We start from the raw sequence: 22,843 nt of genomic DNA on the forward strand, positions 1-22,843 counted from the left end.
GACTCTGAAAAACAGTCTGAGGGGTTTGAAGTATTGGAAGGGTTTTGAGAAGAAGTAGACACTGTGGAACATCCCCGGTGTTGAACTTCCAGTATGCTTCATAGAGGCCTAAGTGCCTTACCCTGTACATCACTCACGGGTTGCAACGTTCTCTCTGTCCGTCCTTGTTCTATCTTCTTTCCTCCACTGGAAAGACACTGTGAGAAGTGACATTCCGCATGAAGGAGTTTCCCTTAAACAGAACTTGCTATAGTCCAACGGATAGACTTCAGACTGGAAAGCTATGTGCGCCTATTGGGGTTACCACAGAGTCAGTCCCAAAAGCTTACTTCTTTAACAGACATAACACTGCAGTGAATCCCTCCTAAAGCACACTTCCCTCTCAGTGTTTGAAGCGTTTTAGACGCAGAAACTAAGTGCGGATCCCACTGGTGGTTACATCCAATATGTGTTTGGCAGGCTTAAGCGCCATAGCCTGTCCCTTACTCACAGTACCTAAAGTGCCCCTAGTCCCTACATGTCCTATCTTCATTCCTCAAAGAAGAAACACTGTTATGAATGAGACCACTCTTGAAATAGGTTCGCTGATAAGATACCTTCCTACGCATCCCCTCTAAGGGGCATGTATGAGACACTTCATGATTGCTACCCAGACATGTCCTACAGAATCCAACTGTGCACAGACGCATCCCTGTCATGAAAACTAACTGTAGCACAGTTCCCTCATATATTGGAAGGGTTTTCAAAAGAGGTATACACTGTGGAACATCCCCGGCGTTGAACTTCCAGTTTGCATCATAGAGGCCTAAGTGCCTTACTCTGTACTTCACTCACCGGTTGCAACGTTCTCTCTGTCCGTCCTTGTTCTATCTTCTTTCCTCCACTGGAAAGACACTGTGAGAAGAGACATTCCGCATGAAGGAGTTTCCCTTAAATAGAACTTACTATAGTCCAACGGATAGACGTCGGAGACTGGAATGCTATGTGCGCCTATTGCGGTTACCACCGTGTCAGATTCAGTCCCAAAAGCTTCCTTCTTTAACAGACGTAACATTGCAGTGAATCCTCCCTAAAGCACACTTTCCTCTTAGTATTGGAAGCGCTTTAGACGCAGACACTAAGTGCGGATCACCAGTGGTGGTGAACATCCAATATGTGTTTGGCTGGCTTAAGCGCCATAGCCTGCACTTTACTCACATACCTAATGTGAACCTCATCCATCCGTGTCCTATCTTCATTACTCAAAGGAGAAACACTGTTATGAATGAGTCCGCTCTTGAAGTAGGTTCCCTGAGCAGATACCTCCCTACACATCCCCTCTAAGGAGCATGTATGAGACATTTCATGATTGATATCCAGACACGTCCTAGAGTTTCCAACTGAGCACAGACGCATCCCTGTCGTGAGAACTTACTTTAGCACAGTTTCCTCATATATTGGAAGTGTTTTGAGAAGAGTTAGACATTGTGGAACATCCCCGGTGTTGAACTTCCAGTATGCATCATAGACGCCTAAGTGCCTAACCCTCTACTTCACTCAAGGGTTGCAACGTTCTCTCTGTCCGTCCTTGTTCTATCTTCTTTCCTCCACTGGAAAGACACTGTGAGAAGTGACATTCCGCATGAAGGAGTTTCATTTAAACAAAACTTGCTATAGTCCAACGGATAGACGTCTGGGATTGGAAACCTATGTGCGCCTATTGCGGTTACCACAGAGTCAGTCCCAAAAGCTTCCTTCTTTAACAGACGTAAAACTGCAGTGAATCCCTCCTAATGCACACTTCCCTCTCAGTGTTGGAAGCGTTTTAGACGCAGAAACAATGTGTGCATCACCACTGGTGGTGAACATCCAATTTGTGTTTGAAAGCCTTAAGCGCCATAGCCTGCGCTTTACTCACAGTACCCAATGTGCTCCTAGTCCTTCCGTGTTCTATCTTCATTCCTCAAAGGACAAACACTGTTATGAATGAGTACGCACCTGAAGTAGGTTCCCTGATCAGATACCTTCCTATGCATCCCCTCTAAGGGGCCTGTATGAGACACTTCTTGATTGCTACACAGTAACGTCCTAGAGAATCCAACTGAGAACAGACACATCCCTGTCGTGAGAACTTACGTTAGCACAGTTCCCCCATATATTGGAAGGGTTTTGAGAAGAGGTAGACACTGTGGAACATCTCCGGTGTTGAACTTCCAGTATGCATCATAGAGGCCTAAGTGCCTTACTCTGTACTTCACTCACCGGTTGCAATGTTCTCTCTGTCCTTCCTTGTTCTATCTTTTTTTCCTCCACTGGAAAAACACTGTGAGAAGTGACATTCCACATGAAGGAGTTTCCCTTAAACAGAACTTGCTATAGTCCAACGGATAGACGTCGGAGACTGGAAAGCTATGTGCGCCTATTGCGGTTACCACAGATTCAGTCCCAAAAGCTTCCTTCTTTAACAGACGTAACAATGCAGCGAATCCGTCCTATAGCACACTTCCCTCTCAGTGTTGGAAGCGTTTTAGATGCAGAAACTAAGTGCGGATCACCACTGGTGGTGAACATCCAATATGTGTTGGGCAGGCTAAGCGCCATAGCTTGCCCTTTACTCACAGTACCTAATGTGCCCCTAGTCCGTCTGTGTCCTATATTCATTCCTCAAAGGAGAAACAATGTTATGAATGAGTACGCACCTGAATTAGGATCCCTTAGCTGATACCTTCCTACACATCCCCTCTACGGGGCCTGTATGAGACACTTCATGATTGCTACACAGTAACGTCCTACAGTTTCCAACTGAGCACAGACTCATCCCTGTAGTGAGAACTTACTGTAGTACAGTTCCCTCATATATTGGAAGTTTTTTGAGAAGAGGTCGACATTGTGGAACATAACAGGTGTTATACTTCCATTATGCGTTTTAGAGGTGTAAGTGCCTTGTACTTTACTCACGGAATGTAACGTTCAATCTGTCCGTCCTTGTTCTATCTTCTTTCCTCCACTGATTAGAACTGTGAGAAGTGACATTCTGCATGAAGGAGTTTCCCTTAAACAGAACTTGCTACCGTCAAACGGATAGACGTCTGAGACTGGTAAGCTATGTGCGCCTATTGCGGTTACCACAGAGTCAGTCCCAAAATCTTCCTTCTTTAACAGACGTCACACTGCAGTGAATCCCTCCTAAAGCACACTTTCCTCTCAGTGTTGCAATCCTTTAGACAGAGAAAGTAAGTGTGGATCACCACTGGTGGTGAACATCCAAAATGTGTTTGGCAGGCTTAAGCACCATAGCCTGTCCTTTACTCACAGTACCTAATGTGCCCCTAGTCTGTCCGTGTTCTATCTTCATTCCTCAGAGGAGAAACACTGTTATGAATGAGTACGCACCTGAAGTAGGTTCCGTGAGCAGATACCTTCCTACGTATCACCTCTAAGTGGCCTGTATGAGACACTTCATGATTGTTACCTAGACACGTCCTAGAGTTTCCAACTGAGCACGGACGCATCCCTTTCGTGAGAACTTAATGTAGCACAGTTCCCTCATATTTTGGAAGGGTATTGAGAAGAGGTAGACACTGTGGAACATCCCTGGTGTTTTACTTCCAGTATGCATCATAGAGACCTAAGTATCTTACCCTGTACTTCACTCACGGGTTGCAACATTCTCTCTGCTCGGTCCTTGTTCTAACTTCTTTTCTCCACTGGAAAGACACTGTGAGAAGTGACGATCCGCATGAAGGAGTTTCCCTTTAACAGAACTGGCTATAGTCCAATGAATAGATGTCTAAGACTGGAAAGCTATGTGCGCCTATTGCGGTTAACACAGAGTCAGTCCCCAAAGCTTCCTTCTTTAACAGACGTAACACTGCAGTGAATCCCTCCTAAAGCACACTTCCCTCTTAGTGTTGGAAGCGTTTTAGACGCAGAAACTAAGTGCGGATCACCACTGGTGGTGAACATACAATATGTGTTTGGCAGGTTTAAGCGCCATAGCCTGCCCTTTACTCACAGTACCTAATGTGCCCCTAGTCTGTCCATGTTCTATCTTCATTCCTCCAAGGAGAAGCACTGTTTGAATAAGTACGCACCTGAAGTAGGTTCCCTGAGCAGACACCTTCCTACGCATCACCTCCTTTAACGGGCCTGTATGAGACACTTCATGATTGCTACCCAGACACGTCCTAGAGTTTCCAACTGAGCACAGATGCATCCCTGTCTTAAGAACATACTGTAGCACAGTTCCCTCATATATTGGAAGTGTTTTAAGAAGAGGTAAACACTGTGGAACATCCCCGGTGTTGAACTTCCAGTATGCATCATAGAGGCCTAAGTGCCTTACTCATACTTCACTCACGGGTTGCAACCTATACTCTGTCCGTCCTTGTTCGATCTTCTTTCCTCCACTGGAAAGACACTGTCAGAAGTGACATTCCGCATGAAGGACTTTCCCTTAAACAGAACTTGCTATAGTCCAACGGATAGACGTCGGAGACTGGAAAGCTATGTGCGCCTATTTTGGTTATCACAGAGTCAGTCCCAAAAGCTTCCTTCTTTAACAGACGTATCACTCCTGTGAATCCCTCCTAAAGCACACTTCCCTCTCAGTGTTGAAATCGTTTTACGCAAAAACCTAGTGCGGATCACCACTGTTGGTGAACATCCTCTATTTGTTTGACAGGATTAAGCGCCATAGCCTGCCCTTTACTCACAGTACCCAATGTGCCCCAAGTCCTTCCATATTCTACCTTCATTCCTTGAAGAAGAAACACTGTTATGAATGAGTACGCACCTGAAGTAGGTTCCCTGAGCAGATACCTTCCTATGCCTCACCTCTAAGTGGCCTGTATGAGACACTTCATGATAGCTACCCAGACACAACCTAGAGTTTTCAACTGAGCAGAGACGCATCCCTGTCGTGAGAAATTACAGTAGCACAGTTCCCTCATATATTGGAAGTTTTTCAGAAGAGGTAGACATGTGGAACATCTTCAGTGTTGAAATTCCAGTATGCATCATAGAGGCCTAATTGCCTTACCTTGTACTTCTCTCAAGTGTTGCAACGTTCTCTCTGTCCGTCCTTGTTCTATCTTCTTTCCTCCACTGGAAAGACACTGTGAGAAGTGACATTCCGCATGAAGGAAGTTCCCTTAAACACAAATTGCTAGAGTTCAGCGGTTAGACATCTGGAACGGGAAAGCTATGTGCGCCTATTGCGGTTACCACAGAGTCAGTCCAAAAATCATCCTTCTTTAACAGACGTAACACTGCAGTGAATCCCTCCTAAAGGACACTTCCCTCTCAGTGTTGGAAGCGTTTAGACACAGAAATAAGTGCGGATCACCACTGGTGGTGAACATCCAATATGTGTTTGGCAGGCTTAAGTGCCATAGCCTGCCCTTTACTCACAGTACCTAATGTGCCCCTAGTCTGTCCCTGTTCTATCTTCATTCCTCAAAGGAGAAACGCTGTTATGAATGAGTACTCAACTGCAGTAGGTTCCCTGAGCAGATACCTTCCTACGCATCCCCTCTAAGGGGCCTGTATGAGACACTTCATCATTGCTACCCAGACACGTCCTAGAGTTCCAAATGAGCACAGACTCAACCCTGTCGTTAGAACTTAGTGTTGCACAGTTCCCTCATATATTGGAAGTGTTTTGAGAAGAGGTAGACACTGTGGAACATCCCCGGTGTTGAACGTCCAGTATGCATCATAGAGGTCTAAGTGCCTTACCCTGTACTTCACTCACGGGTTGCAACGTTCTTTCTGTCCGTCCTTGTTCTAACTTCTTTCCTCCACTTGAAAGACACTGTGAGAAGTGACATTCCGCATGAAGGAGTTTCCCTTAAACAGAACTTGCTATAGTCCAACGGATAGACGTCGGAGTCTGGAAAGCTATATGCGCCTATTGTGGTTACCACAGAGTCAGTCCCAAAAGTTTCCTTCTTTAACAGACGTAACACTGCAGTGAATCCCTCCTAAAGCACACTACCCTCTCAGTGTTGGAAGCGTTTTAGTTGCAGAAACTAAGTGCGGATTACCACTGCTGGTGAACATCCAATATGTATTGGCTGACTTAAGCGCCATAGCCTGCCCTTACTCACAGTACGTAATGTGCCCCTAGTCCGTCCCTGTTGTATCTTCATTATTCCAAAGAGAAACGCTGTTATGAATGAGTACACACCTGAAGTAGGTTCCCTGAGCAGATACCTTTCTTCGCATCTCCTCTAAGGGGCCTGTATGAGACACTTCATGATGGCTACCCAGACACGTCCTAGAGTTTCCAACTGAGCACAGACGCATCCCTGTCGTGAGAACTTAATGTAGCACAGTTCCCTCATATATTGGAAGGGTTTTGAGAAGAGGTTGACACTGTGGAACATCCCCGGTGTTGAACTTCCTGTATGCATCATAGAGGCCAAAGTGCCTTACCCTGTACTTCACTCACGGATTGCAACATTCTCTCTGCTCCGTCCTTGTTCTATCTTCTTTCCTGCACTGGAAAGACACTGTGAGAAGTGACATTCCGCATGAAATAGTTTCCCTTAAACAGAACTTGGTATAGTCCAACGGATAGACGTTTGAGACTGGAAACCTATGTGAACCTATTTGGGTTACCACAGAGTCAGTCCCAAAAGCTTCCTTCTTAACAGACGGAACACTGCAGTGAATCCTTCCTAAAGCACACTTCTCTCTCAGTGTTAGAAGCGTTTTAGACGCAGAAACTAAGTGCGGATCACCACTGGTGGTGAACATCCAATATGTGTTTGGCAGGCTAAGCGCCATAGCCTGCCCTTTATTCACAGTATCTAATATGCCCCTAGGCCGTCCCTGTTCTATCTTCATTCCTCAAAGGAGAAACACTGTTATGAATGAGTACGCACCTGAAGTAGGTTCCCTGAGCAGGTACCTTCCTACATATCCCCTCTAAGGGGCCTGTATGAGACACTTCATGATTGCTACCCAGACACGTCCTACAGATTCCAACTGAGCACAGACGCATCCCTTTCGTGAGAACTTACTGTTGCACACTTCCGACATATATTGGAAGTGTTTTGGAAGAGTTAGACACTGTGGAACATCCCCGTTGTTGATCATCCAGTATGCATCATAGAGGCCTAAGTACCTTACCCTGTACTTCACTCACGGGTTCCAAATTCCTCTCTGCTCCGTCCTTGTTCTATCTTCTTTCCTCCAGTGTTAAGACACTGAGAGAAGTGACATTCCGCATGTAGGCGTTTCCCTTAAACAGAACTTGCTATAGTCCAACGGATAGACGTCGGAGACTGGAAAGCTATGTGTGCCTATTGCGGTTACACAGAGTAGGTCCCAAAAGCTTACTTCTTTAACAGCCGTAACAATGCAGTGAATCCCCCCTAGAGCACACTTCCCTCTCAGTGTTGGAAGCGTTTTAGACGCAAAAACTAAGTGCCGATAACCATGGTGGTGAACATCCAGTATGTGTTTGGCCGGCATAAGCAACATAGCCTGCACTTTACTCACAGTACCTAATGTGCCCCTAGTCCGTCCGTGTTCTACCTTCATTCCTCCGAAGAGAAGCACTGTTATGAATGAGTACGCACCTGAAGTAGGTTCCCTGAGCAGATACTTTCCTACGCATCCCCTCTAAGGGGCCTGTATGAGACACTTCAGGTTCCTACCCAGACACGTCCTAGAGATTCCAACTGAGCACAGACCCATCCCTGTCGTGAGAACTTACTGCAACACAGTTCCCTCATATATTGGAAGTGTTTTGAGAAGTGGTAGCACTGTGGAACATCCCCGGTGTTGAACTTCCAGTATGCATTATAGAAGCCTAGGTGCCTTATCCTGTACTTCACTCACGGTTGCAACGTTCTCCCTGCTCCGCCCTTGTTCTATCTTCTTTCCTCCAGTGATAAGACACTGTGAGAAGTGACATTCCACATGAAGGAGATTCCCTTAAGCAGAACTTGCTACAGTCCAACGGATAGACGTCTGAGACTGGAAAGCTATGTGCGCCTATTGCGGTTACCACAGAGTCAGTCCCAAAAGCTTCCTTTTTAATAGACGTCAAACTGCAGTGAATCCCTCCTAAAGCACACTTCCCTCTCAGTGTAGGAAGCGTTTTAGATGCAGAAACTAAGTGCGGATCACCACTCGTGGTGAATATCCAATATGTGTTTGGCAGGCTTAAGCGGCTTAGCCTGCCCTTTACTCAGAGTAACTAATGTGCCTGTATTCCTTCCCTTTTCTATCTTCTTTCCTCAAAGGATAAACACTGTCATGAATGAGTACGCACCTGACGTAGGTTCCCTGAGCGGATACCTTCCTCCACATCCCTTCTAAGTGGCCTGTATCAGACACTTCATGGTTGCTACCAAGACACGTCCTACACTTTCCAACTGAGCCCAGACGCATCTCTGTCGTGAGAACTTACTGTAGCACATTTTCCTCATATACTGGAAGTGTTTTGAGAAGAGGTAGACACTGTGGAACATCCCAGGTGTTGAACTTCCAGTATGCATCATAGAGGCCTAAGTGGCATACTCTGTACTTCAATCACAGTTTGCAATGTTCTCTCTGTCCGTCCTTGTTCTATATTCTTTCCTCCAGTGGAAAGACACAGTGAGAAGTGACATTCCGCATGAAGGAGTTTCCCTTAAACAGAACTTCCTATAGTCTAACGGTTAGACGTCTGAGACTGGAAAGCTATGTGCGCATAATGCGGTTACCACAGAGTCAGTCCCCAAAGCTTCCTTCTTTAACAGACGTAACACTCAGTGAATCCCTCCTAAAACACACTTCCCTCTCAGTGTTGGAAGCATTTTAGACTCAGAAAATAAGTGCGGATTACCACTGGTGGTGAACATCCAATATGTGTTTGGCAGGCTTAAGCGCCATAGCCTGCTCTTTTCACACAGTACCTAATGTGCCCGTAGACCTTCCCTGTTCTATCTTCATTCCTCAAAGGAGGAACACTGGTATGAATGAGTACGCACCTGAAGTAGGTTTCCTGAGCAGATACATTCCTCCGCATCCCCTCTAAGGGGCCTGTATCAGACACTTCATGATTGCTACCCAGACACGTCCTACAATTTCCAACTGAGCACAGAGGCATCCCTGTCGTGAGAATTTAATGTAGCACAGTTCCCTCATATATTGGAAGTGTTTTGAGAAGAGGTAGACACTGTGGAACATCCCAGGTGTTGAACTTCCAGTATGCATCATAGAGGCCTAAGTGCCTTACCCTGTACTTCACTCACGGGTTGCAACGTTCTCTCTGCTCCGTCCGTGTTCTATCTTCTTTCCTCCAGTGGTAAGACACTGTGAGAAGTGACATTTCGCATGAAGGAGTTTCCCTTAAACAGAACTTGCAATAGTCCAACGGATAGACGTCTGAGACTGGAAAGCTATGTGCGCCTATTGCTGTTACCACAGAGTCAGTCCCAAAAGCTTCCTTCTTTAACAGACGTAAAACTGCAGTGAATCCCTCCTAAAGCACACTTCCCTCTCAGTGTAGGAATCGTTTCAGACGCAGATACTAAGTGCGGATCACCACTGGTGGTGAACATCCAATATGTGTTTGGCAGGCTTAAGTGCCATAGCCTGCCCTTTACTCACAGTACCTAATGTGCCCGTATTACTTCCCTTTTCTATCTTCTTTCTTCAAAGGAGAAACACTGTCATGTATGAGTACGCACCTAATGTAGGTTCGCAGAGCGGATACCTTCCTCCGCATCACCTCTAAGGGTCTGTATCAGACACTTCATGGTTGCTACCCAGACACGTCCTACACTTTGCAACTGAGCACAGACACATCTCTGTCGTGAGAACTTACTGTAGCACAGTTCCCTCATATACTGGAAGTGTATCGAGAAGAGGTAGACACTGTGGAACATCTCCGGTGTTGAACTTCCAGTATGCATCATAGAGGCCTAAGTGGCTTACTCTGTACTTCACTCATGGTTTGCAACGTTCTCTCTGTCTGTCCTTGTTCTATCTTCTTTCCCCAAGTGGTAAGACACAGTGAGATGTGACATTCCGCATGAAGGAGTTTCCCTTAAACAGAACTTGCTATAGTCCAACGGATAGACCTTGAGACCTGAAAGCTATGTGCGCCTACTGCGGTTACCACAGAGTCAGGCCCAAAAGCTTCCTTCTTTAACAGACGTAACATTGCAGTGAATCCCTCCTAAAGCACTCTTCCCTCTCAGAGTTGGAAGCGTTTTAGACGCAGAAACTACGTGCCGATCACCACTGGTGGTGAACATCCAATATGTGTTTGGCAGGCTTAAGCGCCATAGCCTGCCCTTTACTCACAATAACTAATGTGCCCCTAGTCTGTCCGTGTTCTACCTTCATTCCTCCAAGGAGAAGCACTGTTATGAATGAGTACGCAGCTGAAGTAGATTCCCTGAGCAGATACCTTCCTCCGCATCCCCTCTAAGGGCCTGTATCAGACACTTCATTATTGCTACCCAGACACATCTACACTTTCCACCGGAGCACAGACACATCCCTGTCGTGAGAACTTACTGTAGCACAGTTCCCTCATATACTGGAAGTGTTTTGAGAAGTGGTAGATACTGTGGAACATCTCCGGTGTTGAACTTCCAGTATGCATCATAGAGGCCTAAGTCGCTTACCCTGTACTTCACTCACGGTTTGCAACTTTCTCTCTGTCCGTCCTTGTTCTATCTTCTTTTCTCCAGTGGAAAGACAATGTGAGAAGTGACATTCCGCATGAAGGAGTTTCCCTTAAACAGAACTTCCTATAATCTAACGGTTAGACGTCTGAGACTGGAAAGCTATGAGTGCCTAATGTGGTTACCACAGAGTCAGTCCCAAAAGCTTCCTTCTTTAACAGACGTAACAATGCAGTGAATCCCTCCTAAAGCACACTTCCCACTCAGTGTTGGAAGCGTTTTAGACGCAGAAACTTCGTGAGGATCACCACTGGTGCTGAATATCCAATATGTGTTTGGCAGGCTTAAGTGCCATAGCCTGCCCTTTACTCACAGTACCTAATGTGCCCCTAGTCCTTTCCTGTTCTATCTTCATCCTCAGAGGAGAAACACTGTTATGACTGATTATGAACCAGAAGTAGGTTCCCGGAGCAGATACCTTCTTCCCCATCCTCTCTAAGGGGCCTGTATCAGACACTACATGATTTCTACACAGACACGTACTAGAGATTCCAACTGAGCACAGACGCATCCCTGTCGTGAGAACTTACTGTAGCATTATTCATTATTGCTACCCAGACACGTCTACACTTTCCACCGGAGCACAGACGCATCCCTGTCGTGAGAACTTACTGTAGCACAGTTCCCTCATATATTGGAAGTGTTTTGAGAAGTGGTAGACACTTTGGAACATCCCAGGTGTTGAACTTCCAGTATGCATCATAGAGGCCTAAGTGCCTTATCCTGTACTTCACTCTTGGGTTGCAACGTTCTCTCTGACCGTCTTTCTTCTATCTCCTTTCCTTCACTGGAAAGACACAGTGAGAAGTGACATTCCGCATGAAGGAGTTTCCCTTAAACAGAACTTGCTATAGTCCAACGGATAGACCTCTGAGACTGGAAAGGTATGTGCGCCTATTGCGGTTACCACAGAGTCAGTCCCAAAAGCTTCCTTCTTTAACAGACGTAAAACTGCAGTGAATCCCTCCTTTTTTTTTTTTTTTTTTTTTTACTCTTTTTTTTTTCCCCAATTTATTTATTTTCAGAAAAACAGTATTCATTATTTTTTCACCACACCCAGTGCTCCATGCAAGCTGTGCCCTCTATAATACCCACCACCTGGTACCCCAACCTCCCACCCCCCCGCCACTTCAAACCCCTCAGACTGTTTTTCAGAGTCCATAGTCTCTCATGGTTCACCTCCCCTTCCAATTTACCCAAATTCCCTACTACTCTCTAACGCCCCTTGTCCTCCATGCTATTGGTTATGCCCCACAAATGAGTGAAACCATATGATAATTGACTCTCTCTGCTTGACTGATTTCACTCAGCATAATCTCTTCCAGTCCCGTCCATGTTGCTACAAAAGTTGGATATTCGTCCTTTCTGATGGAGGCATAATACTCCATAGTGTATATGGACCACATCTTCCTTATCCATTCATCCGTTGAAGGGCATCTTGGTTCTTTCCATAGTTTGGCGACTGTGGCCATTGCTGCTATAAACATTGGGGTACAGATGGCCCTTCTTTTCACGACATCTGTATCTTTGGGGTAAATACCCAGGAGTGCAATTGCAGGGTCGTAGGGAAGCTCTATTTTTAATTTCTTGAGGAATCTCCACACTGTTCTCCAAAGAGGCTGCACCAACTTGCATTCCCACCAACAGTGTAAGAGGGTTCCCCTTTCTCCACATCCTCTCCAACACATGTTGTTTCCTGTTTTGTTAATTTTGGCCATTCTAACTGGTGTAAGGTGATATCTCAATGTGGTTTTAATTTGAATCTCCCTGAGGGCTAATGATGATGAGCATTTTTTCATGTGTCTGATAGCCATTTGTATTTCTTGATTGGAGAAGTGTCTGTTCATATCTTCTGCCCATTTTTTGATGTGTTTGTCTGTTTCGTGTGGGTTGAGTTTGAGGAGTTCATTATAGATCCTGGATATCAACCTTTTGTCTGTACTGTCATTTGCAAATATCTTCTCCCATTCCGTGGGTTGCCTCTTTGTTTTTTTGACTGTTTCCTTTGCTGTGCAGAAGCTTTTGATTTTGATGAAGTCCCAGAAGTCTATTTTCGCTTTTGTTTCCTTTGCCTTTGGAGACGTATCTTGAAAGAAGTTGCTGTGGCTGATATCGAAGAGATTACTGCCTATGTTCTCCTCTAAGATTCTGATAGATTCCTGTCTCACGTTGAGGTCTTTTATCCATTTTGAGTTGATCTTTGTGTACGGTGTAAGAGAATGGTCGAGTTTCATTCTTCTACATATAGCTGTCCAGTTTTCCCAGCACCATTTATTGAAGAGACTGTCTTTTTTCCACTGTATATTTTTTCCTGTTTTGTCGAAGATTAATTGACCATAGAGTTGAGGGTCCATATCAGGGCTCTCTACTCTGTTCCACTGGTCTATGTGTCTGTTTTTATGCCAGTACCATGCTGTCTTGGTGATCACAGCTTTGTAATAAAGCTTGAAATCAGGTAAGGTGATGCCGCCAGCTTTATTTTTGTTTTTCAACGTTTCCTTAGCGATTCGGGGTCTCTTCTGATTCCATACAAATTTTTGGATTATTTGCTCCAGCTCTTTGAAGAATGCCGGTGGAATTTTGATTGGAATGGCATTAAAAGTATAGATTGCTCTAGGCAGTATAGACATTTTAACGATGTTTATTCTTCCGATCCAAGAGCATGGAATGGTCTTCCATCTTTTTGTGTCTTCTTCAATTTCTTTCATGAGTGTTCTATAGTTCCTCAAGTATAGATCCTTTACCTCTTTAGTTAGGTTTATTCCCAGGTATCTTATGGTTCTTGGTGCTATAGTAAATGGAATCGATTCTCTAATTTCCCTTTCTGTATTTTCCTTGTTAGTGTATAAGAAAGCCACTGATTTCTGCACATTGACTTTGTATCCTGCCACGCTGCTGAATTGCTGTATGAGTTCTAGTAGTTTGGGGGTGGAGTCTTTTGGGTTTTCCATATAAAGAATCATGTCATCTGCGAAGAGAGAGAGTTTGACTTCTTCATTACCAATTTGGATACCTTTTATTTCTCTCTGTTGTCTGATTGCTGTTGCTAGGACTTCTAATACTATGTTGAACAAGAGTGGTGAAAGTGGGCATCCTTGTCTTGTTCCTGATCTCAACGGGAAGGCTGCAAGCTTTTTCCCATTGAGGATGATATTTGCTGTGGGTCTTTCATAGATAGATTTGATGAGGTTCAGGAATGTTCCCTCTATCCCTATACTTTGAAGCGTTTTAATCAGGAACGGATGTTGGATTTTGTCAAATGCTTTTTCTGCATCAATTGAGAGGACCATGTGGTTCTTCTCTCTTCTCATATTAATTTGTTGTATCACATTGATTGATTTACGAATGTTGAACCATCCTTGTAGCCCAGGGATGAATCCCACCTGATCATGGTGGATAATCTTTTTAATGTGTTGTTGGATCCTGTTGGCTAGGATCTTGTTGAGAATCTTAGCATCCATATTCATCAGTGATATTGGTCTGAAATTCTCCTTTTTGGTATGGTCCTTGCCTGGTGTGGGGATCAGGGTAATGCTGGCTTCATAGAAAGAGTCTGGAAGTTTTCCTTCTGCTTCAATTTTTTGAAACAGCTTCAGGAGAATAGGTGTTATTTCTTCTTGGAAGGTTTGGTAGAATTCCCCAGGGAATCCGTCAGGTCCTGGGCTCTTGTTTTTTGGGAGATTTTTGATCACTGCTTCAATCTCGTTATTAGATATCGGTCTATTCAGGTTGTCGATTTCTTCCTGGTTCAATTTTGGTAGTTTATATTTTTCCAGGAATGCATCCATTTCATCTAGGTTGCTAAGCTTATTGGCATATAACTGTTCGTAGTAACTTCTGATGATTGTTTCTACTTCCTTGGTGTTAGTTGTGATCTCTCCCCTTTCATTCATAATTTTATGAATTTGGGATTTCTCTCTTTTCTTTTGGATTAGTGTAGCCAGTGGCTTATCGATCTTATTGATTCTTTCAAAAAACCAGCTTCTAGTTTCATTGATACGTTCTACTGTATCTCTGGTTTCTCCCTCATTGATCTCAGCTCTAATCTTGATGATTTCCCTTCTTATGTGTGGAGTTGGTTTGATTTGTTGTTGATCCTCCAGTTCTTTAAGGTGTAGAGACAGCTGGTGTGTTCTGGATTTTTCAATTTTTTTGAGCAAGGCTTGGATGGCTATATATTTTCCCCTTAGGACCGCCTTTGCTGTATCCCATAGGTTTTGGACCGAAGTGTCTTCATTCTCATTGGTTTCCATGAATTGTTTCAGTTCTTCTTTGATCTCCTGGTTGATCCAAGCATTCTTAAGCAAGGTGGTCTTTAGCTTCCAGGTGTTTGAGTTCCTTCGGAACTTTTCCTTGTGATTGAGCTCCAGTTTCAAAGCATTGTGATCTGAGAATATGCAGGGAATAATCTCAGTCTTTTGGTATCGGCTGAGTCCTGATTTGTGACCCAGTATGTGGTCTATTCTGGAGAAGGTTCCGTGTGCACTTGAGAAGAATGAGTATTCTGCTGTTTTAGGGTGGAATGTTCTGTATATATCTATGAGGTCCATCTGGTCCAATGTGTCGTTCAATGCTCTTGTTTCTTTATTGATTTTCTGCTTCGATGATCTGTCTAATTCTGAAAGAGGCGTGTTAAGATCACCTACGATTAGTGTATTCATATCAATATGACTCTTTATCTTGATTAACAGTTTTCTTAAGTAATTGGCTGCTCCCATATTGGGAGCATAGATATTTACAATTGTTAGATCATCTTGGTGGATAGTCCCTTTAAGGATTATGTAGTGTCCTTCTGTATCTCTGACTACAGTCTTTAGTTTGAAGTCTAATTTATCTGATATGAGAATCGCTACCCCAGCCTTCTTTTGAGTCCCATTGGCATGAAAGATGCTTCTCCACCCCTTCACTTTCAGTCTGCGTGTATCTTTAGGTTCAAAATGGGTCTCTTGTAGACAGCATATGGATGGGTCCTGTCGTTTTATCCAATCTGCAACCCTGTGCCGTTTTATGGGTGCATTGAGGCCATTCACATTGAGAGTGATTATTGATAGATACGTTTTTATTGACATCGAGTTACCTTTGAAGTCTTTCTTTCTGTAGACTGTCTCTATATTTCTGTTCAATGCTATTCTTGGGATTTTTCCTCTTTTATAGATCCCCCCTTAATATTTCCTGCAGTATCGGCTTGGTGGTTGCATAGTCTTTTAAGTCTTGCCGGTCTTGGAAACTCTTTATCTCTCCGTCCATTTTGAATGTCAGTCTTGCTGGATAAAGTATTCTTGGCTGCATGTTCTTCTCATTTAGTGCCCTGAATATATCTTGCCAGCCTCTTCTGGCTTGCCAGGTCTCTGTGGACAGGTCTGACGTTATTCTGATGGGCTTCCCTCTGTAAGTAAGGAGCCTCTTTGCCCTGGCAGCTTTCAAGAGATTATACCTACAATTATAATTTCTCAATTTGACTATCAGGTGTCGTGATGTTTTTTTGGAGTGTATAATCTTGGGTGGAGACCGTTCAGCCTCTAGTACATGAACGCTGGTTTCATTCGCGAGATTCGGAAAGTTTTCATGAAGGACTTGTTCCACGACATCTTCTAGACTTCTTTCTTTCTCCTCCCCTTCAGGAATTCCAATAATTCTGACGTTGGAACGCTTCATGGCATCACTTATTTCCCTAATTCTGCTTTCGTGGGATCTAAGCTGTTTGTTCCAGGCTTCCTCCTGATCCTTTCTCTCTATCTGTTTGTCTTCCAGATCACTAATTCTATCTTCTGTCTCAGTTACCCTAGCTTTGAGAGAGTTTAGATTGGATTGGAACTCATTGAGAGCATTGTGGACCTCCTCCCTGGTAGCTTTAAGCTCCGCCCTAACATTGTGAACATCCTGTCTGGTCGCTTTCAGTTCGGCTCTAATCAATTCTGTTTGGTCATCCATGACTTTCTCCAACCTAGCTATTGCCTGGATAATTGTTAGCCTGAATTCTCTTTCCGACATATTGTCTATGTTGATAGCCGTTAGCTCTGTTGCGGAAGGTCCATCCTCTGTATTTTTCTTCTGTTGGGCATTCCTCCTCCTAGACATTTTGGTGGGAGAAGACTGAACAGATGTAGCTGGATGTATCAACTCTGGTGCAGTCAAGGTGCACCCTGGAACACTTCCTGATCTCCGTCTCAGAAGCCTCAGTCTGGGTGCAGAAGCTGAATAAATTCCCCCTTGGATGCTGGCAGTGCAGGTTCCAAGTTAAAGACCCTGGGGGCGCAGGATCTTTTGCTCGTCCCCAAAGCCAAGGCAGTGGCGGCTGTCTGGGAGCTCCTGACCGCCAGAGAGGTTCCAAGCAGCGATCGCACACTGAGATTTTGCCGCTGGCCGGGGCTGGGAGTGCCCGGCTTGCGCACACCTCTTTTCAGAGGCGGCTGTGGGTCGGGCGCGCGTCTGGGGCACTGAGAACGGGGCGCTGGTCCGTAAGCCGCAGGCTGGGCTTTTGCGCGCCTCTGTCCCGGGAAGAGTTTCGCGGGCGCGAGGCTTAGACTTTGAAACAATGGCCCGGGTCTAGAAGCGCCCCAGGGCCTTAGAAACCCAGGAGAGCTGGAGCGACGTGCACGCGCATCTCAAGCTTTGTGGTAGGGCTAGCGCGCGTTCTGCAGACCGGCTCCCATCCCCTCACAGGAGCCGGAACCCCGCGCTCTGGGGCACGCTGGCGGCTTAGGGACCAGGAGCCGGTTTCTCCGCCGCACTCTCTCTGCCTCCGCGCCGGGGAGGCCGTCTGGGACCGGGGACTCAAGCCCCTGTCCCTAGCCGCCCCGATTCCCACAATTTGCCCCCGCGATCCTTTGCTCTTTTGGAGTGCTTTCAACCAGTCTCCGAGTTAATGCTGGTCCCCAGACGCAGGGCACTCTCGCTCGTATCGGGGTATTACTTTTGCACCGGTCGCCTCTGGTGGCTCCCTCCCCCTTTTGTTTATCTTCCGATATCAGTCCGCTGTTCCCATTCCGCTTTACCTGCTCACTGGCATCTTCTGCCCCTGTAGAGATCCAGACGTGTATAATTCTGATCTCAGGCTGATTTCATGGGTGATCAGAGTTCTTTGGTAGTTAATCAGCTCACTTTGGGGTACCAGCTGAAAAGACGCCTCTTCCTAGTACCCCGCCATCTTGTCCCCCCCAGTGAATCCCTCCTAAAGCACACTTCACTCTCAGTGTAGGAACCGTTTTAGATGCAGAAACTAAGTGCGGATAACCACTGGTGGTGAACATCCAATATGTGTTTGGCAGGATTAAGCGTCATAGCCTGCCCTTTACTCACAGTACCTATGTTCCCCTAGTCTTTCCGTGTTCTACCTTCATTCCTCCAAGCAGAAGCACTGTTATGAATGAGTAGGTTCCCTGAGCAGATACCTTCCTACGCATTCCCTCTAAGAGGCCAGTATGGGACAATTCATGATTGCTACCCAGAAACATCCTAGAGTTTCCAACTGAGCACAGACGCATCCCTGTCGTGAGAACTTACTGTACCACAATTCCCTCATATATTGGAAGTCTTTTGAGTAGAGGTAAACACTGTGGAACATCCCCGGTGTTGACCTTCCAGTATGCATCAGAGAGGCCTAAGTGCATTACCCTGTACTTCACTCAAGGGTTGCAACTTCTCTCGGTCCATACTTGTTCTATCTTCTTTTCTACTGGAAAGACACTGTGAGAAGTGACATTCCGCATGAAGGAGTTTCCCTTAAGCAGAACTTGCTATAGACCAACAGATCGACGTCGGAGACTGGAAAGCTATGTGCGCCTTTTGCGGTTACCACAGAGTCATTCCCAAAAGCTTCCTTCTTTAACAGATGTAACACTGCAGTGAATCCCTCCTAAATCACACTTCCCTCTCAGTGTTGGAAGCGTTTTAGACGCAGAAACTACGTGCGGATCACCACTGGTGGTGTACATCCATTATGTGTTTGGCAGTCTTAAGCGCCATAGCCTGCACTTTTTTTCACATTACCTAATGTGCCCCTAGTCCATCCGTGTTATATCATCATTCCTCAAAGGAAAAACACTGTTATGAATGAGTACGCACCTGAAGTAGGGTCCCTGAGCAGATACCTTCCTACACATCCCCTCTAAGGGTCTGTATGAGACACTTTATGATTGCTACCCAGACATGTCCTACAGTTTCCAACTGAGCACAGACGCATCCCTGTCGTGAAAACTTCCTGTAGCACAGTTCCCTCATATATTGGAAGTGTTATGAGTAGAGGTAGACACTGTGGAACATATCCGGTGTTGAACTTCCAATATGCATCATAGAGGCCTAAGGGCCTTACCCTATACTTCACTCACGGGTTGCAACGTTCTCTCTGTCCATCCTAGATCTATGTTCTTTCCTCCACTGGAAAGACACTGTGAGAAGTGACATTCCGCATGAAGGAGTTTCCCTTAAACAGAACTTGCTATAGTCCAATGGATAGACGTCAGAGACTGGAAAGCTATACGCACCTCTTGGGGTAACCACAGAGTCAGTCCCAAAAGCTTCCTTCTTTAACAGATGTAACACTGCAGTGAATCTCTCCTAAAGCACAATTCCCTCTCAGTGTTGGAAGCGTTTTAGACGCAGAAAGTAAGTGCGGATCACCATTGGTGGTGAACATCCAATATGTTTTTGGCAGACTTAAGCGCCATAGCCTACCCTTTACTCACAGTACCTAATGTGCCCCTTGACCGTCCATGTTCTATCTTCATTCCCTAAGGAGAAACACTGTTATGAATGAGTACGCACCTGAAGTAGGTTCCCTGAGCAGATACCTTCCTACGTATCCCCTCTAAGGGGATTGTATGAGACACTTCATGATTGCTACCCTGTCACGTCCTAGCGTTTCCAAGTAAGCACAGACGCATCCCTGTCGTTAGAACTTACCTTAGCACAGTTCCCAAATATATTGGAAGTGTTTTCAGAAGAGGTAGACACTTTGGAACATCCCCGATGTTGAACTCCCAGTATGCATCATAGAGGCCTCAGTGCCCTACCCTGTACTTCACTCAAGGTTTGCAACGTTCTCTCTGTCCGTCCTTGTACTATCTTCTTTTCTCCACTGGAAAGACATTGTGAGAAGTGAAATTCAGCATGAAGGAGATTCCCTTAAACAGAAATTCCTATTGCCCAACTGATAGATGTCTGAGACTGGAAAGCTATGTGCCCCTATTGCGGTTACCACAGAGTCAGCCCCAAAAGCTTCCTTCTTTAACAGACGTAAAACTGCATTTAATCCCTCCAAAAGCACACTTCCCTATCAATGTGGGAAGCGTTTTAGACGCAGAAACTAAGTGCGGATCACCATTGGTGGTGAACATCCAATATGTGTTTGGCAGGCTTAAGCTCCATAGCCTGCCCTTTTCTCACAGTACCTAAAGTGCCCCTAGTCCTCTGTGTTCTATCTTCATTCCTCCAAGAAGAAACACTGTTATGAATGTGTACGTACCTTAAGTAGGTTCCCTGAGCAGATACTTTACTACGCATCCCCTCTAAGGGGCCTGTATGAGACACTTCATGATTGCTATCAAGACACGTCCTACATGTTTCAACTGAGCACAGACGCATCCCTGTAGTGAGAACGTACTAAGCACAGTCCCCTCATATATTGGAAGTGTTTGGAGAAGAGGTAGACACTTTGGGAAACCCCGGTGTTCAACTTCCAGTATGCATCATAGAAGCCTAACTGCCTTACCCTGTACTTCACTCAAGGGTTGCAACGTTCTCTCTGTCCGTCCTTGTTTATCTTCTTTCCTCCACTGGAAAGACACTGTGAGAAGTGACATTCCGCATGAAGGAGTTTCTCTTAAACAGAACTTGCTATAGTCCAACGGATAGACGTCGGAGACTACAAAGCTATGTGCGCCTACTGCGGTTACCACAGAGTCAGTCCCAAATGCTTCCTTCTTTAACAGACGTAACACTGCAGTGAATCCCTCCTAAAACACACTTCCCTCTCCGTGTTGGAAGCGTTTTAGACGCAGAAACTAAGTGCGGATCACCACTGGTGGTGAACATCCAATTTGTGTTTGGCAGGCTTAAGTGCCATAGCCTGCATTTTACTCCCAGTACATAATGTCCCCCTAGTTCGTCCGTGTTCTATCTTCATTCCTCAAAGGATAAACACTGTTATGAATGAGTACGCACCTGAATTAGGTTCCCTGAGCAGATACCTTCCTACGCATCCCCTCTAAGGGGCCTGTATGAGATACTTCATGATTGCTACCCAGACACGTCCTAGAGTTTCCAACTGAGGACAGACACATCCCTGTCGTGAGAACTTACTGTAGCACAGTTCCCTCATATATTGGAAGTGTATCGAGAAGAGGTAGACACTGTGCAACATCTCCGGTGTTGAACTTCCAGCATGCATCATAGAGGCCTAAGTGCCTTACCCTGTACTTCACTCACGGGTTGCAACGTTCTCTCTGTCCGTCCTTGTTCTATCCTCTTTCCTCCACTGGAAAGACAATGTGAGAAGTGACATTCCGAATGAAGGAGTTTCCCTTAAACAGAACTTGCTATACTCCAACGGATAGACATCGAAGACTGGAAAGCTATGTGCGCCTATTACGGTTACCACAGAGTGAATCCCAAAACTTCCTTCTTTAACAGACATTACACTGCAGTGAATCCCTCCTAAAGCACACTTCACTCTCAGTGGTGGAAGTGTTTTAGACGCAGAACCTACATGCGGATCACCACTAGGGGTGCACATCCAATATGTGTTTGGCAGGCTTAAGCGACAATGCCTGCTCTTTACTCACAGTACCTAATGTGCCCCTAGTCCATCCGTGTTCAACCTTCATTCCTCCAAGGAGAAACACTGTTATGAATGAGTACGTACCTGAAGTAGGTTCCCTAGCAGATATCTTCCTACGCATCACGTCCAAGGGGCCTGTATGAGACACTTCATGATTGCTACCCAGACACGTCCTACAGTTTCCAACTGAGCACAGACGCATCCCTGTCGTGGGAACTTACTGTAATACAGTTCCCTCATATATTGGAAGTGGTTTGAGAAGAGGTAGACACTGTGGTTCAACTCCGGTGTTGAACTTCCAGCATGCAACATAGAGGCCTAAGTGCCTTACCCTGTACTTCACTCATGGGTTGCAACGTTCTCTCTGTCCGTCCTTGTTCTATCTTCTTTCCTCCACTGGAAAGACACTGTGAGAAGTGACATTCTGCATGAAGGAGTTTCCCTAAACAGAACTTGCTATAGTCCAACGGATAGACGTCGGAGATGCAAAGATATGTGCGCCTATTGCGGTTACCACATAGTCAGACCCAAAAGCTTCCTTCTTTAACAGACGTAACACTGCAGTGAATCCCTCCTAAAGCACACTTCCCTCTCAGTGTTGGAAGCGTTTTAGACGCAGAAACTAAGTGCGGATCAACACTGGTGGTGAACACCCAATATGTGTTTGGCAGGCTTAAGTGCCATAGTCTGCCCTTTACTCACAGTACCTAATGTGCCCCTAGTACGTCCGTGTTCTATCTTCATTCCTCAAGGAGAAACACTGTTATGAATGAGTACGCACCTGAAGTAGGTTCCCTGAGCAGATATCTTCCTCCGCATCACTTCTAAGGGGCCTGTATGAGACACTTCATGATTGCTACCCAGACACTTCCTAGAGTTTCCAACTGAGCACAGACTCATCCCTGTCGTGAGAACTTACTGTAGCACAGTTCCCTCATATATTGGAAGTCTTTACCGAAGAGTTAGACACTGTGGAACATCCACGGTTTTTAACTTCCAGCATGCATCATAGAAGCCTAAGTGCCTTACCGTGTACTTCCCACACGGGTGGCAACGTTCTCTCTGTCCGTCCTTGTTCTAACTTCCTTCCTCCACTGGAAAGACACTGTGAAAAGTGACATTCCGCATGAAGGATTTACCCTTAAAGAGAACTTGCTAAAGTCCAACGGATAGACGTCGGAGACTGGAAAGCTATGTGGGCCTATTGAGGTTACCATAGAGTCAGTCCCAATATCTTCCTTCTTTAACAGACGTAACACTGCAGTGTATCCCTTAAAGCACACTTCCCTCTCCGTTTTGGAAGCGTTTTAGATGCAGAAACTAAGTGCGGATCACCACCGGTTGTGAACCTCCAATATGTGTTTTGCAGGCTTAAGCGCCATAGTATGCCCTC

Source organism: Neovison vison, chromosome 1 (assembly GCF_020171115.1).
Source record: "Neovison vison isolate M4711 chromosome 1, ASM_NN_V1, whole genome shotgun sequence".
NCBI lineage: Eukaryota > Metazoa > Chordata > Mammalia > Carnivora > Mustelidae > Neogale > Neogale vison.